The sequence below is a fragment of the Eretmochelys imbricata genome, chromosome 24 (assembly GCF_965152235.1).
Source record: "Eretmochelys imbricata isolate rEreImb1 chromosome 24, rEreImb1.hap1, whole genome shotgun sequence".
Taxonomy (NCBI): domain Eukaryota; kingdom Metazoa; phylum Chordata; order Testudines; family Cheloniidae; genus Eretmochelys; species Eretmochelys imbricata.
This window is the reverse complement of record NC_135595.1, coordinates 9,261,818-9,277,669: the sequence shown is the minus strand read 5'-3', so window position 1 is coordinate 9,277,669 and position 15,852 is coordinate 9,261,818. Positions and strand designations below refer to the sequence as shown.

Sequence of the window (15,852 nt, the reverse complement as noted above, 5' to 3'; positions counted from 1 at the left end):
CTGCGCCCAGAGTGATCTACCGGAGCCTGAGGGATTTCACGAACGGTCTAGAACTGCCCCTCTCGAAGTGACTCCTGAATGCTCTGACTCTAGAACATTTTGCAAACACCCCAAGCTGTTTCTTGCAAGCGCGCATTAGGTGCTTGCTTAACTCCACATCTTGGAGCAAGAGGAGCGCCTCCCTGACAAGCGTTAGCCCAGGGGTTAGGGTACACCCCCAGGACCTGGCAGAGCCCAGTTCAGTTCCCCCCTCTGCCTGAAGAAGAGAGAGGATCTGAACAGGGGTCTTCCTCCTCTGCCGTTTTGTGTGGCGTTAACCTCTGAGCACATCTGCCGGATCAGGCCCTGCAGGCAAGGTAGGCAGCTGGACAACCGTCTGTCCCTGGGTCAGTCGTAGATCATGCCAGGGCACCGATGGGAGACAGCTGTGTGCACACCTGGAGGCAGAAACGCCGGCACCGAGGACACGCTTACGGCAGAACTGTAGGTGCTGAGGGAGCTGAGGCACCTACAGGGTTAGGCTGAGGGGGACTTTGTGGCTCACAGAAATGCCTAAAATTGGAATTTAGATGTGACTGGAGCAGGGAACTGAAGGCCGGTCGCCCACATCCCAAGCTAATGTCCCAGCCCCATCCCGTAACCAGCATCAATGTCTGTGGCTTTAAAATAAAACACCCACCGACCCCAATGGTTGATTTTCTACCTCCAACCAAGCCTGCGCTTTGCGAACGCGACTGAGGGTGTGGCTGTCGGAGGAAGCTGCATGGGCATAAAGGGGAATGTGCTTTCAAATCAATATAGTAACTGGTGCAAGGGGCTGCGTGGACGTCATTTCAGTGTGAGATCAGTTTAGCTAGTCCAGTTTCTAGCTGAATTCCCCTAAACCACACAAAGCCCCTCTTATGCAGAAATAGGCCCCTCCCCCCCCGATCTTTGGCACAAGTTGAAATTCACATTTTATGTTCGCCCAGTGCGTCTTTCCCATGGAGCTCAGCCCTGCGTGACGGGGAGCAGCCCAGAACTCGGGGCTTGCTACGGCCCAGTGGTGCTTTTGAGACCAGATCTAAATCTGGAATCCTACAATTGGCTTCTGAATCGGCGCAAAATAACTCCCTCTACTCCCTGATGGCTGGGCTCAAGGCTGACGTGCCAGCCCTACCTACCACCAGAACTGGGGCGTCTCTGATGGCAACTAACACCCTGCTAGGAATGGACAATTGCAGGCTGCCTAGGGGATGTTGCAGAGTCTTTCACTGGTAGTAAATTCCTGGATCTTCCAGCTCTCACTGCAGACGCCTTGCTCCCTCTTCATCGGCTGCTTGTCAACTCCGTGAAGTGTCCTGGCGTTGCAGCTGGCTTGGAAGGTGCTCTAGAAAAACCCACAGGTTCTTTGCTTACCCTAAACTCTAGTGCCACGGTTGCATTTGCAGTGTGGCCAACTCCCCTGATTTTTGTCATGAGTCTCATGATGATTCTTGTTTTCCTTAAAGCCCCAGCTCCTGGAGTCAGGTGGAGACGTGATGATTTCAGCCTTCATTCTTAAAGAAAAAGTCACTTTCTGGCCCTCAGGGCTGTGGAGAAAGCTTCAACATGTGACCCTGGTGCACCCTAAAGGCCCCAAAAGCAGAAGGCTAAATAAAAAGAACCCCAAATCTATTATTTGTACATAATCTTGGGATTTTTGGTGAGCCTGACTCAGGATTTTTGAACGGGGGGGTTTGGCAATGCTGCATTTGGAGCACTGGCTAAAGTGATTTCTTCTGGGGGACACGGCCAGAGGGATTGCTGTGCTCTTACTCTAGCTCTGACCCTGTCTGGGAGGCTCACTGGGTCCTGGAAAGACCTGAAATTCTGGGAGAAGATGTCTCGTTATTTCACGGGGTGGGGGGGTCACCTTACTTAAAGGGGGGGCAGAACTCCCCACCATCCCTACGCTAACCAGGCTGTCTCAGCTAGGGTGGTTAACGATGGAGGGAGAGCAGTCCCCTTGCCAGGGCAGACTGATACAGGGCCTCCCTCCCCCCCCCCTCCCCCCCGCCCCTGACAAGTACCCCAAGCACAGTCCAGCTCTGCTTTCAGCCGACCTTGCTCAGATTCCACATTCCAAGCTCCTGGGAAAAGGGCCTTTCAAAGGAAACCCGATCACTGATAAGCTGGCTTGGCCCCTGCTGGCGAAAGGCAGGGCTGGGACACAAACGGGCCCCTGTGTGCTTGGATGTGCTGTGTCACGCCGGGCTCCTGTGAGAGCCCACTCGGCTTTAGAAAAGGGGCCGGCTCTGTGCTCCGCCGGTTTCGAGGCAGCATAAAGGGAAGATTGTTCGGTGATATTGAGCTGAAGGCGAGTCGCAATTAAAGGCTCGGTACTGAACCCTGGGGGGGTAAAATTGGTCTCAGCCCCTCAGGTGGAAAATAAAGCTGGGGAGGGGGTAACTGGAGCCCTCAGCCGTGCTGGTTGGGAAGGAGAAATTTGTGAGCAGCCTGGGGATCCTGGATTTAGCTCCTATGTCCCACCAGAAAATCCCTCTGCCCAAGGCAGAGGCAGGAAAGACTCATTCTCCCCAGGTTTCAGAGTAGCAGCCGTGTTAGTCTGTATTCGCAAAAAGAAAAGGAGGACTTGCGGCACCTTAGAGACTAACCAATTTATTTGAGCATAAGCTTTCGTGAGCTACAGCTCACTTCATCGGATGCATTCTCCCCAGTGTATAGAAAGGGCAGGGTCATGCTACAACAATGCCACCATATAAATCCATGGTACGCCCCCCAGCCTAGTATACTGTGGGCACTGCTGGTCGCCCCATCTCCAAAAAGATCTATTAGAACTGGAAACGGGACAGAGCAGGGTAATAACATGATTATGGGATGGAATAACTTCCATAAAAAGAAAAGGAAAGGAAACCTGTCATTATGCAAGGCACTGAATTTAGCCGTATGGAGTGGAAATCTCTCAACTTCATGAAAAAACTCGAGCAGATGCATCCGATGAAGTGAGCTGTAGCCCACAAAAGCTTATGCTCAAATAAATGTGTTAGTCTCTAAGGTGCCACAAGTCCTCGTGTTCTTTTTGTGGATACAGACTAACCCGGCTGCTGCTCTGAGACCTTTCATAAAAAGAGACATTACGATGACTGGGACTGGTCAGCAGAGAAAAGAGACAACTAAGTGGGGCTGGGATAGCAGTCTATAAAATCATGACCAGTGCAGAGACAGCAAACAGGGACGTGTTATTTCTCTCTTCGCATAACACAAGAGCCAGGGGTCACCCGATGAAATTAACAGGCAGCAGGTTTAAAGCAAACCAAAGGAAGTACTTCTGCACACAAAGCACAGGTCAGCCTGTGGAATTCATTGCCGGGGGATGTTGTGAAGGCCAAAAGTATAAATGGGCTCAAAAAAGAATTTGATACGTTCACGGAGGATAAGTCCATCGATGGCTATTAGCCAAGATGGTCATGGAAGTAACCCCATGTTCTGGGTGTCCCTAGCCTCTGACTGCCAGATACTGAGCCTGGACGATGGGATGGATCACTTGATAAAGGCCCTGTTCTGTTCATTCCCTCTGAAGCACCTGGCAGGCCACTGCTGGAAAACAGGATACTGGACTATTATGGCTGGCCCAGGGCCAGAACTTCCAGGCCTCTGCTCGAATTGCTAGACTGTCTTTGTCAAGAGAGAAGTCACCTTTATTTTTATTTATTATCTGTACTGCAGTAGCCCCTAGGTGCCCCAGTCCTGGCTCGGGGCCTCTGAGGGGCAGAACAAAGAGGTGGTCCCCTACCCCAAAGCGCTCCCAGTCTGGGCCCATCCTGGTTGTGTGTTCAACGTTCATGTTATACAATCATCACAATGGCCTGAGGCAAAGCAGATGTTTGCAGAAAGAGGGGCTTGAACAGCCTAATGAAAAATCCAAAGGTTGAACTAGAAACAAGCTGTGACTTTTTAACTATGAGGTGAATTAACCACTGGAATGGATTCCGGCCTCACGTGGGAAACTGCTTTGCGTGGAGTCTTTAAAGGGAGCCTGGCTGGCTTTCCGAAAGCTCTGCTCTAGCCCAGCCACAAGATACGGGCTTGATGCAGGGATGAAAGTAACTTAAGAGACTAAATTGGTTAGTCTCTAAGGTGCCACAAGTACTCCTTTTCTTTTTGCAAATACAGACTAACACGGCTGCTACTCTGAAACCTTAAAGGACTTACTCGTACGCAGGAGTCCTGAGCAGGGGGGTGGGGCCTCAATCGGAAGGGGGCGGGGCCTTTAAATCCCCAGGCCCTTTAAATTGAGATTTAGAGGGCGTGGGGCTCTGGCTGCGGTAGTGGTGGCTGGGAGGCCTGGGCCCTTTAAATCACTGCTGGAGATACCAGCTGCAGAGGCGGCCGGGAGCCGGGGGGGCTCAGACGGCAATTTAAAGGGCCTGGGGCTCTGGCCATTGCTGTTACTAAAGGGTTCTGGCAGCGGGGCTCTGACGGCAATTTAAAGGGCCCAGGGCTCCCTCCTCCAGGCCCTTTAAATCACCGCCCAAGCCCTGGGGCTCCCGGCTGCCTCTGCTACCCGTGGGCTCTGGCAGCGGGGCCCTGGTGGCAATTTAAAGGGCCCGGGGCTCCGGCCACTGCTGGGAGCCCCAGGCCTTTTAAATCGCTGGCCTGGGGAAGCCAGTACAGTTGGTGGTGTACCAGCTCTTGCCGGTACGCCGGACCAGACCGGACCGGCTTACTTTCACCTCTGGCTCAATGCAGGAATCACTGACGGGCTTCCCTGCTCTGTGCAGGTCACATTGGAAGATCACAATGGTCCCGTCTGACCTTGAAATCTGCAAATGGAATGTCTTCCCTGGCAGGGAAGCAGCATGTTGCAGAGCTGGCACCTGTGCTTTGTTCTTTTGTTTCTGGGCTCACTGTGAATTTAAGAGTCAGACAGCCTTGGCATGCGCCCCATCCCCAGGGCCTGCAGATCACTGCGATGTGGATGTGGTGGTGGTGAGGTTAAAAGGGGCTGTGATGCAACATTATTGAGTCACTGGTGATAATCATCCTGAGCTCTTATCAAGCACTTTTCATCCGTCGTTTTCATAGTGCTTTACAAAGCAGGTCAGTGCCATCATGCCCATTTTACAGATGGGGAAACTGAGACACAGAGCAGGGAAGTAACTTAGTAGCAGCTGGGAATAGAACCCAGGTCTCCTGAGTCTCAGTCCAGTGCTCTAGCCACCAGACAACACTGCCTTTGGGTCCATGTTCTCTTTCTGTATGTGTCCACCCTGCCCTCGGGCTGCTCTTGCACATTGATGTATGTCCCCCCGTGCTCTTGTGCAGGGCCCAAAGAGGTGGCTCTTACATCTTGCCTCGCTGCATACCAGTGATGTCCCCATGTCTGGGAGAGTGACGGTGCATGATTTCGTGGTGTGATGTCACCACTCAGATACCTGTATTTTCATGTAGCATGATGTTACCTTGGCAAGGAGTAAGGTCACCGCAACAAGTTTAAGGGTCCCTCGTCTCGCTGGCGACTTAATCATGAGTCAGGTTCCCCCCAGAATCATGAGTTCTGAAAAGCTTTTTCTTTGAGTTTTGAGTCTTTGGGGTGTCACTCACATCTTCAAGTTTATCTCTGCAACCCTGAGGGCTACAGACTCGCTCCAAAAGGCAGTACCAGCCCAACAGTGCTGAGCTTGCAGCTTCCTATACCCTGCGGAACCTGCCAAACCCCAGTGACGGATGATGAAGATTTTAGCTCTTGCCTCCTCAGCAAACCTCTTGGTGGGGAACTGAACCTGGCCCCCCTGCATCTAAAAGCAAGAGCCTCTCATAGCCAAGGCTGTAGCAGGCTCAGTGACCTCTATATGGGGCACTGCCAGCCCTACAAGTGGACACAGTGCCCTGTGGAGTAGTTGTGGCTTCCCCCAATGTTTTTATTCCCCGTGAGTCAGTAGGAAAAGTCTCTTGTTCATTTCATAGGAGCCCAGGCAAAGTCCAAGTCTTGCTTCTCCCAGTTCTTACGGCATGGGCCAGTCCCACCCATATGACATCCGCCACTGCCATCTTCTGCCCCTCCCTTTCTCCAGTCTCTTCCTATGTGTGTGGACCCACCCGGCTGATGTGTCTAACAGACCCCGTGCACTCATGTGACACCATCTCAGTGTTCTGGGTGAGGTCCCTTTCCTGCAAAGGCAGCTCCCTAGGAGGTGATTTAACCCATTTGCATCTGGGCCAGGTTTATGACCAGAATTTGCTATTCAAACCCTTTGGCATGAGAAGTCTGTGCACGCAGAACATACGCCAGCCAAAGACTTTCCTGTGGGCACTGCTGCAAACCCTTGTTTTGCCGTCATGGCCCGGTGGCGGCTTCCTCCCCCAGTCCTGGGATTTGCGCCTAAGTAGAAGATTTCAGTCGCAGCTCACGTCCAAGCCTTCTGCTTCTTCTGAGCCACCTGACTTCAAGTCGCTTGTTACAGCTTGGCTTGTGCTCGGAGGTCTGTTCTGTATGGCACCTGCAGCTCAGCTGGGCATCATTTTATTAGCTATTTATTGCAGTTCTTTCTTTACCTCCTTTCTGATCAGCTCTTCTCACTCTACCCAGAGAACGGCTGGTTAAAAATCTTCAGCAAGCTGAGACCCACTTCCTGCGGGGAAATGAAAACCATCACCCTCACCCCATGTTAACCCTGCTGTTAGCCTGGTATGGGAGAAACTTCCACCCAGCCTTGCACGCCCCCTTGGGGAAAAGCCATCTCAGGCCATGCGTTTCCCTGCTTTGTAGGCACCTGTTTATAAAGTGATTTGGCGTAGTGCAGGTCCTACGTGTTTGCCCAAATCCTGGGCAATTCTACATCTGGGCTGTTGCCCTTCTGGTACTTGTGTGCCATTCTGGCACCTCTGATGAGCAGTAGCGGGCATCTGGGGGCTTGCTGGCCAGAGTCCCCATGGAAGAGGCGAGGTATATTTGCTGTGTAACTTGTTTTATTTCCATACAGCCACACAGTCTAGGGTGGCACGGCAACGGTAGAGAGATAACAGCCCCACAGCTGCCTGCGCTGATGAAGCTGCCCTGCTGTAAGATCGCTAACGTAGCTGCTGTAAGCGGATGGGAGAGAGCTCTCCTGCCAGCTTATGTCAGCGGGAGAAGCTCTCCCGCCGACACAGCGCTGTCCACACCGGCGCTTAGACGGGCTGCAGCGGGGACACAGCCTCTGTGTCACAGGTTTCCTTAGAACAGTGTTTTTCAAAGTTTGGGTCATCTTGCTCAGCACCCAGGGGCCCTAGTGGCTCTGGTCAGCACCGCCGACCGGGCCGTTAAAAGTCCCGTCGGCGGTGCTGCCCACCTAAGGCAGGCGAGTGCCCACCTGCTCCGACACCATGCTGCGCCCCAGAAGCGACCGGCAGTGGGTCCGGTTTCTAGGCAGGGGGGCCACGGGGCTCTGCCCACTGCCCCCGTCCCGAGCACCGGCTTCGCACTGGTTCCCGGGCAATGGAAGCTGTGGGCGAGAGCCACACGGAGACGCTTGCATGCCTCTGCCTAGGAGCCAGACCTGCTGCTGGCCGCTTCCAGGGCGCAGCACGGTCCGCGGTGCCAGGACAGGCACGAAGCCTGCCTCTGCACCCCGAGCTGCTGGAGGTAAATACACGCCCCAATCCTGCACCCCCCCGAAACCCAGAACCCCTACCTGCACCCCAAACCCCTCATCCCCAGTCCCACCCCACAACCTGCACCCCATCCCAGAGCCCTGACCCCCTCCTGAACGCCAACCCCCTGCCCCACTCCAGAGCCCCCTCCCACACTCTGAACCCCTCATTCCCGGCCCCACCCCGCAGCTCTCACCCCCACACTCCAACCCTCTGCCACAGCCCTGAGCCCCTCCCGTACCCCAAACTCCTCATCTCCAGCTCCATTGGGTCATGGGCAAAAACAATTTTCTTCAACTGGGTCCCCAGAAAAAGAGTTTGAAAACTACTGCCTTAGAAGAAGAATTTGTGTATTTGATCACGCACACGCAAAAGTCCTGGGATAGAGATGGTCAAACAGCATGCAGAGACATCACTTCTGCCTGGTCTCTCAGGCCAACACCAATGCCAGGGTCCCAGGGAGCAACTCTGACTCCAGAATACTCTCCTGTGCTGTTCACACAGCTGCCTCTACAGTGAATCTTGCATAAATTATGTCTTCCCCCAGGAATCAAAACTTGCTCGAATACTAAGAAAAATAGTTTGGAAGACACTGTTACGAGCAGGACATGGGTAGTCTGGTCAAAGCAGGAATCAGGCCAGCTCAGACACCAGGAAGTCAGAATCTAGGATAGGCTACAGCACAAACAGAGAGTTGAGTGTCAGGAGGCACACAGGGTCAGGTTACCTGCTGAGGTCCCTTCCAACCCTGATATTCTATGATTAATCCCAACCAGGAGATCAGAAGCAGAAAACAAACTTGAGGGCAGAAACACAGATCAGTAACCAGAGTTAGGCCAGGCCAAGATACCAGGAAGTCAAGCCAGGGAAGCAGGAAACACAAGGCACACAGTCAAGAGTAAGGTGGTGGATCAAATCCCCGTTGTGCTGGGTTTAAATAGGGGCTGTGGACCAATCAGGACCCCCTGTGTTCTGCCAATCAGCGGGGACTGGGGTCCTCTGTCTGAGTTCAGCTCCTATTCTGACAACAGTTGGCAGGTCTCTGGGTGACAGAGTGGAACCTGCTAGCTCCAAAGAGCCCTGTAGAGCAGCGTTGAAGACCCATAAGTCCCTCAGACCCATCTAGTGTCACTAGGGTTGCCAACTTTCTAATTGCAGAAAACCGAACACCCTTGCCCCGCCCCTTCCCTGAGGCCCACCCCCTTCTCTGAGGCCTGGCCCCTGCTCACTCCATCCCTGCTCACTCTGCCCCACTCTCACTCACTTGCTCATTTTCACTGGACTGGGGCAGGGGGTTGGGGTGGAGTGGGGAGGGGAGGAGGACTCCAGCTGCGGGTGCAGGCTCTGGGGTGGGGCCGGGGATGAGGGGCTTGGGGTGCAGGAGGGGGCTCTGGGCTGGGGGTGAGGGATTCAGAGTGTGGTAGGGGGTTCTGGGATGGGGCAGGGAGTTGGGGTACAGGAGGGGGCGGGGAGGAGGGTTCCAGCTGGGGGTGCGGCCAGGGATAAGGAGTTTGGGGTACAGGAGGGGGCTCAGAGCTGGAGGTGCATGAGGGGGTGCGGGCTCCAGGAGGGAGTTTGGGTGTGGGAGGGGGCTCAGGCCTGGGGCAGGGGGTTGGGGTGGCTGACATGTCTCTCCGGCTCCTAGGTGGAGGTGCAGCCATAGGGGTCTGGGCGCTTCCCCTGCCCGTACACGCTGTCCCCGCAGCTCCCATTGGCCAATGCCCCCATGGTCACACCTCCGCCTAGGAGCCGGAGGGACATGCCGGCCACTTCCAGGAGCCGCACAAAATCGGGTAGGGAGCCTGCCAGCCCCGCCAACCAGACATTAAACGGCCCAGTCAGGGGTGCTGACCAGAGCTGCCAGGGTCCCAGGTGTTCCGGTCAAAACTGGACTCCTGGCAACCCTAAGTGTCACCTGCCATAACAATCCCATCAAAACCACTGTTAACACCTTTCCTTCTTGGAGAGCCTTTTCTTTTGTGCTAGAACTCATTTCCTCCACCATTGTAACTAGGCTGCTTTGCAGACTCGTGATCTGGTGTTTCCAGTCATGTGATAGTCATAAAGTTTAAGGCCAGAAGGGACCACGGCTCATCCAGTCTGACCTCTTGCATAGCAGAGCCCACCAGCCCCACCCAGCCTCCTCCACACAAGAACCCAACAACCAAAATGAGACCAAAGTATCACAGCCCACAGGAGACAAGCGGATTATGTGCCACAGGCAGAGCGCATGGCAGGGACTGAGGTGCACCAGTGCCGGAGACCTCTGCAATGGCAGGAAAACGATGAAGTGAGATATACCCAGATAATCCTGGCAAGCGACCCGCACCCCACGCTGCAGAGGAAAGTGAAACCTCTTTCCCAGGTCACTGCCAATTTGAGTTGAGGGAAAATTCCTTGCTGACCCCATATCTGGTGATCAGTCTGTGGGGCGGGCAAGAACAGCCAGCCAAGCACCAGAGCAAGAAAGCGCTCAGAGCCCTGGCCCTTACCGTACAATGTCCCATCTCCAGCCGTTGCCATCTCCAGATGCTTCAGAGAAAGGACATGACAAAGAAATCCTCCCAGAGTATATATCGTAGGGGGCGGGGGGAATCCTTTCCTGCCACTGGCAGGTGTCTGGCTGAAACCCTGACGCAGGAGGATCTTGATTTGCGTTGCTGCTGTTTGGCCTGTCCATACTGGAATTTCAAGGTAGCTCTTTAAGCAGGGAGTCTCTTCATAATCCAACTTCACAAGAATTACCTTTAAATGTGAAGTCTGTGAGAGTTTCCTTTAGTATGTCTTCTCCTTCCTAGGGCCTTACCTAGAAAACAGACCATCGGGAACAGTTTTGCTGGGCACGCAGTTCTCCTCAAATCTTTCCATTCAAACATTGTTGACACATCAACATTTCTATTTGTTTCCCCCGACAATGAAATTTTGTGTCCAAGTTTTGATGAATAATCCCTATTTTCCCTGGGATGCGAATCAAAGGCCATTACAGGGGTTGGGAGTTTTCCACTTACCAACAACACGGGTTTTGGATTAGGCTCCTGGTTGTTTGCTTCCTATACTGTTGCTCCTTCTTCCAAAGTGCATGGACTAGTGTAGCCCCCCAGCCCTGGCTGCTGGCAAGAACAAGGTACTGCATCATTTTTGCTATTGTCCATTTTGTTCCCCTGAATGGCCTTTTTATACATCTGAAATTACTGTTTGCTTGTGGTATTGTAGATGCCCCAAATGAGATCAGGGCCCCATACTGCTGGGTGTAGTACAGACACATCCTAAAAGACAATCCTTGCCCCAAAGGCTTGCAGTCTAAATAGCCAAGGCAGCCAAAAGTTGGGAGGGGAAGTAGAGGCACAAAGACGAAGTGACAGGTTTCAGAGTAGCAGCCGTGTTAGTCTGTATTGGCAAAAAGAACAGGAGGACGTGTGGCACCTTAGAGACTAACCCATTTATTTGAGCATGAGCTTTCGTGAGCTACAGCTCACTTCATCGGATGAAGATGAAGTGGTTTGCACAAGAAACAACAAATTCTGCATCTTGGCAGGGGGTTAGATTAGACTAGATCACCCTTGCAGTCCCTTCTGTGTATATATAAAGTCTGCTGCAGTTTCCACGGTATGCATCCGATGAAGTGAGCTGTAGCTCATGAAAGCTCATGCTCAAATAAATTGGTTAGTCTCTAAGGTGCCACAAGTACTCCTTTTCTTTTTGCGAATACAGACTAACACGGCTGTTACTCTGAATTCTGTGGTTCTATGTCACACAGCAGGTCAGTGTCAGCTGCTCCCCCCACCGTTAATGGCCCACTTCACCTTGAATGGTCCCTTGAAATACCTGTTAATTACTTATGCTAAACAGTCTGTTCCACCTTGTATTTAGCTGCGATACCCGAAGGGCTTGTCTATATATATGGCACTGTAGAGCTTAGTGAAGAGGGTAGCTGTGTCCATGGGAGAAGCCCTCCTGTACTGTTTACACCAGGAGTTTGGGTCAATATAACTACATCGCTCAGGGGTGTGGATTGTGTCTATATCACACAGTTGGGTCAACATAAGGCAGTTTATGTCAACCTAACTATAAAAAGAAAAGGAGGACTTGTGTTGTAGATCCTTAATAATGCGTTGGAGGGGTTTTAGTTGGGGGCTGAATGTGACGGCTAGTGGCGTTCTGTTATTTTCTTTGTTGGGCCTGTCCTGTAGTAGGTGACTTCTGGGAACTCTTCTGGGAACTCTCTATCAATCTGTTTCTTCGCTTCCGCAGGTGGGTATTGTAGTTGTAAGAATGCTTGATAGAGATCTTGTAGGTGTTTGTCTCTGTCTGAGGGGTTGGAGCAAATGCAGTTGTATCGCAGAGCTTGGCTGTAGACGATGGATCGTGTGGTGTGGTCAGGGTGAAAGCTGGAGGCATGTAGGTAGGAATAGCGGTCAGTAGGTTTCCGATATAGGGTGGTGTTTATGTGACCATCGTTTATTAGCACTGTAGTGTCCAGGAAGTGGATCTCTTGTGTTGACTGGACCAGGCTGAGGTTGATGGTGGGATGGAAATTGTTGAAATCATGGTGGAATTCCTCAAGGGCTTCTTTTCCATGGGTCCAGATGATGAAGATGTCATCAATATAGCGCAAGTAGAGTAGGGGCGTTAGGGGACGAGACTGATAGAGCAGATTGATAGATCAGAACAGATTGATAGAGCCAGAAGAGTTCCCAGAAGTCATCTACTACAGGACAGGCCTAACAAAGAAAATAACAGAACGCCACTAGCCGTCACCTTCAGCCCCCAACTAAAACCCCTCCAACGCATTATTAAGGATCTATAACCTATCCTGAAGGATGACCCAACACTCTCACAAAACTTGGGAGACAGGCCAGTCCTTGCCTACAGACAGCCCTCCAACCTGAAGCAAATACTCACCAGCAACCACACACCACACAACAGAACCACTAACCCAGGAACCTGTCCTTGCAACAAAGCCCGTTGCCAACTGTGCCCACATATCTATTCAGGGGACACCATCACAGGGCCTAATAACATCAGCCACACTATCAGAGGCTTGTTCACCTGCACATCCACCAATGTGATCTATGCCATCATGTGCCAGCAATGCTCCTCTGCCATGTACATTGGTCAAACTGGACAGTCTCTACGTAAAAGAATAAATGGACACAAATCAGATGTCAAGAATTATAACATTCATAAACCAGTCGGAGAACACTTCAATCTCTCTGGTCACGCGATTACAGACATGAAAGTTGCGATATTACAACAAAAAAACTTCAAATCCAGACTCCAGCGAGAAACTGTTGAATTGGAATTCATTTGCAAATTGGATACAATTAACTTAGGCTTGAATAGAGACTGGGAGTGGCTAAATCATTATGCAAGGTAACCTATTTCCCCTTGTTTTTGCCAACCCCCCCCCCAGACGTTCTTGTTAAACCCTGGATTTGTGCTGGAAATGGCCCACCTTGATTATCATACACATTGTAAGGAGAGTGGTCACTTTAGATAAGCTATTACCAGCAGGAGAGTGGGTTTGTGTGTGTGGAGGGGAGGAGGGTGTGAGAAAACCTGGATTTGTGCTGGAAATGGCCCACCTTGATTATCATACACATTGTAAGGAGAGTGGTCACTTTAGATAAGCTATTACCAGCAGGAGAGTGGGGTGGGGGGAGGTATTTTTTCATGCTTTGTGTGTATAAAAAGATCTTCTACACTTTCCACAGTATGCATCCGATGAAGTGAGCTGTAGCTCACGAAAGCTTATGCTCAAATAAATTGGTTAGTCTCTAAGGTGCCACAAGTATTCCTTTTCTTTTTGCGAATACAGACTAACACGGCTGTTACTCTGAAACCTGTCAACCTATGTCAGTGTACACACTATAGCCTTGCTCCTGCTGATGTAAGTGCCGTACTACACTGACATCATAACTCCACCGCCAAGAGAGATGTAGGGCTTATGTCAGTGTAGTTAGGGCAACACAGGGTTACTTACATCAGTAGTTGGCTGTCTTGTCAATTTCACGGCTCTCCAGCTGGGCAGCTACCTGGTCTCCTTTCCAAGCTGGGCTGCCACTCAGCCTCTCAGGCTCTCAGCTTCAGCTGCCCCCCCATACCCTCCTAGGGAGGTCTGCTGCCCCCCTGAGTCCCAACAGCCTGGCTGCCCTGCCCCAGGCTCTCAGTTCCTGTCCCATCCAGATGCAATTTACTGCGGTGGCTGTAAATTGACCTAACCTAGGTCAATTTAAGATTGTAGTGTAGACATGCCCTCATGAGCAACACAGTTATACCAACGTTAAGTCTGTGGTGTAGACGAAACTGAGTAAGTTTCCCAGCCCTGAAGAAGAGCTCTAGGTCGCTCAAGAGCTTGTCTCTTTCACCAACAGAAGTTGGGCCAATCAGAGATATCACCTCACCCACCTTATCTTGTGCATGCTGTACTTGTCGTACATGCAGTGGGGTGTGCAGGGGGTGTTCAGCAAACAGTGCACAACCCACCAGTTAATCTTTTTTAAAAATCTCATTTTGGGGCCAGTTTCATTGTTTTTAGGGGCTGGGTCTGCCTGATTGTTGGACTTTTTGACGGGGACTCTGCTTTAGGTGGGGAGCAGGAACTGACATCTGAGGTGAACAGGGCCCTGAGGCTACCATCACTGCTGAACTCACTTCCTGTCTGCAGGGGTGAAAGAGTTTGAGACAGGAAGTTGGGGGCCTTGCAGGTATGGGCCAACTGAAAGTCTGCTGAGCCTGGCCCTTTGCAAGCAGTGTGTCACCACAGCGCCTCGCATCTCCCAGAATCCTCTGCTCTCCAGCTCCCAGAATCCTTCGTGCCTCAACTCCCAGAATCCTCAGCTCTTCTGCTCCCAGAATCCTTTGTGCCCCAGCTCCCAGAATCCCCTGCACCTGAATATTTTGTGCCCCCAGTTCCCAGAATTCTCTGCTCTCCTGCTCCCAGACTCCCTTGCCCTTCCTAGGATGGCAGCAGCCAATGCAATCACTGGAGGACTGTTTACAATTAAAAGGGTGTGGCCGAAGGGGATGGGTTTGCGAGGCCATTGGGTCTCAGCCAATCAGCAGTGCTAGCAGCTGGGTCTGGCCTTCTCATAGGTGGGGAGGAGCTGCAATCGGTGGAGGCTGTAGCCAATGAGGAAGTGAGCAAGGGGTAAGGCGGGCAATGGCCACGGCATCCAATAAAATGTGAGGGGTTAGTCCTGATTGACATGCCCGTCACCCAATAGAGAAGGCAGTAAATAGGGACTCATCTGAGTGACAGCTGTGTTCGCCAATTGGACTGAGAGGTTGGGAGGAGCGTTTTGAGTGACAGGCTTTCAAGCCAATTGGAAGGGCAGAGAGTGAGGGAACCATCTCCATGGCAGCCAATGGGCCTGGGCGTGGAAGGAGGCCATTCCTGAGGTACATTCCGCTAGTCCTTGGGGTTTGGGGTCGGGAGATTGACAGACCCCCCAGCTAACGGGGATTGTCCTCAACCAATCGGCCTAGGGAGTAGGCGGGTCATCCAGTTGAGTATGCGGCTCCCCAGTATAAGGATATGCAGTTGGGGGTCCTCTTGATTGTCAGGCTGTGCTGATCAATAGAGGCGAGGATTAGCCCTTGTGTGACAGCCATGCCAGCCAACGAGGCTCAGAGTGGGCGGAGCAGAGCTAATTGACAGGTTTCCCAGCTAATGGAGAACGAGATAGTGGCTGCAGCCGCGGAGCCACAGACCAATGGGATATGATGTAGGCGGGGTAAGCCTTTGAATGGCAGAAGCGGCCATCAATGGGAACAGGGCAGGGTAGGCGGGTCTGCCTCGGAGTTGCTTGTTTCCCAACCAATGGGAAATGAGATAAGAGGGGTAAGCCCTTGAGTGACAGACAAAGTAACCAATGGAAAGGGAGGAGGGCGGGAACAGCCCCTGAGTGCCAGGCCCACCTGCCAATGGTGTCGGTGTAAGGGGGAGCGAGCCCCAGCGGGCAGGGGGCGGGGGGAGGAGGGTGAAGCAGGAAGTGGCTGAGAAGCAGCTGGAGCCGGAGAGGGGCCTTGGGGCTGGGATCGGAGCCGCGCCCCCGCCCGCTTCTACTGGAGCTGGGGCCGGGACCCTCCCCCGCAGCGCCCGGCCAGCCGGGGCGGAGCCGCCGCAGCAGCCGCCTGAGCCCAGGGGCCAGCCGGTAAATACCCCCCGCCTGCCCCTGCGCTGGCGCCCCGCCCCCTGCCGAGCCCCCCCGGCCCGGCCGAGCCCCCCCGCTACGC

General features: G+C 52.7%; 1 protein-coding gene across 1 annotated transcript in view; it reads left to right on the top strand.

The window, feature by feature from the left end:
• The first annotated feature begins 15,608 nt into the window (after nt 1–15,608).
• ZNF687 (zinc finger protein 687) overlaps nt 15,609–15,852 on the top strand; it is a 50,977-nt gene continuing 50,733 nt past the window's right edge. The window contains exon 1 of the mRNA XM_077841013.1: nt 15,609–15,770. The gene's annotated coding sequence lies outside the window, so the exon portion shown is untranslated. The remainder of the gene's footprint in view (nt 15,771–15,852) is intronic.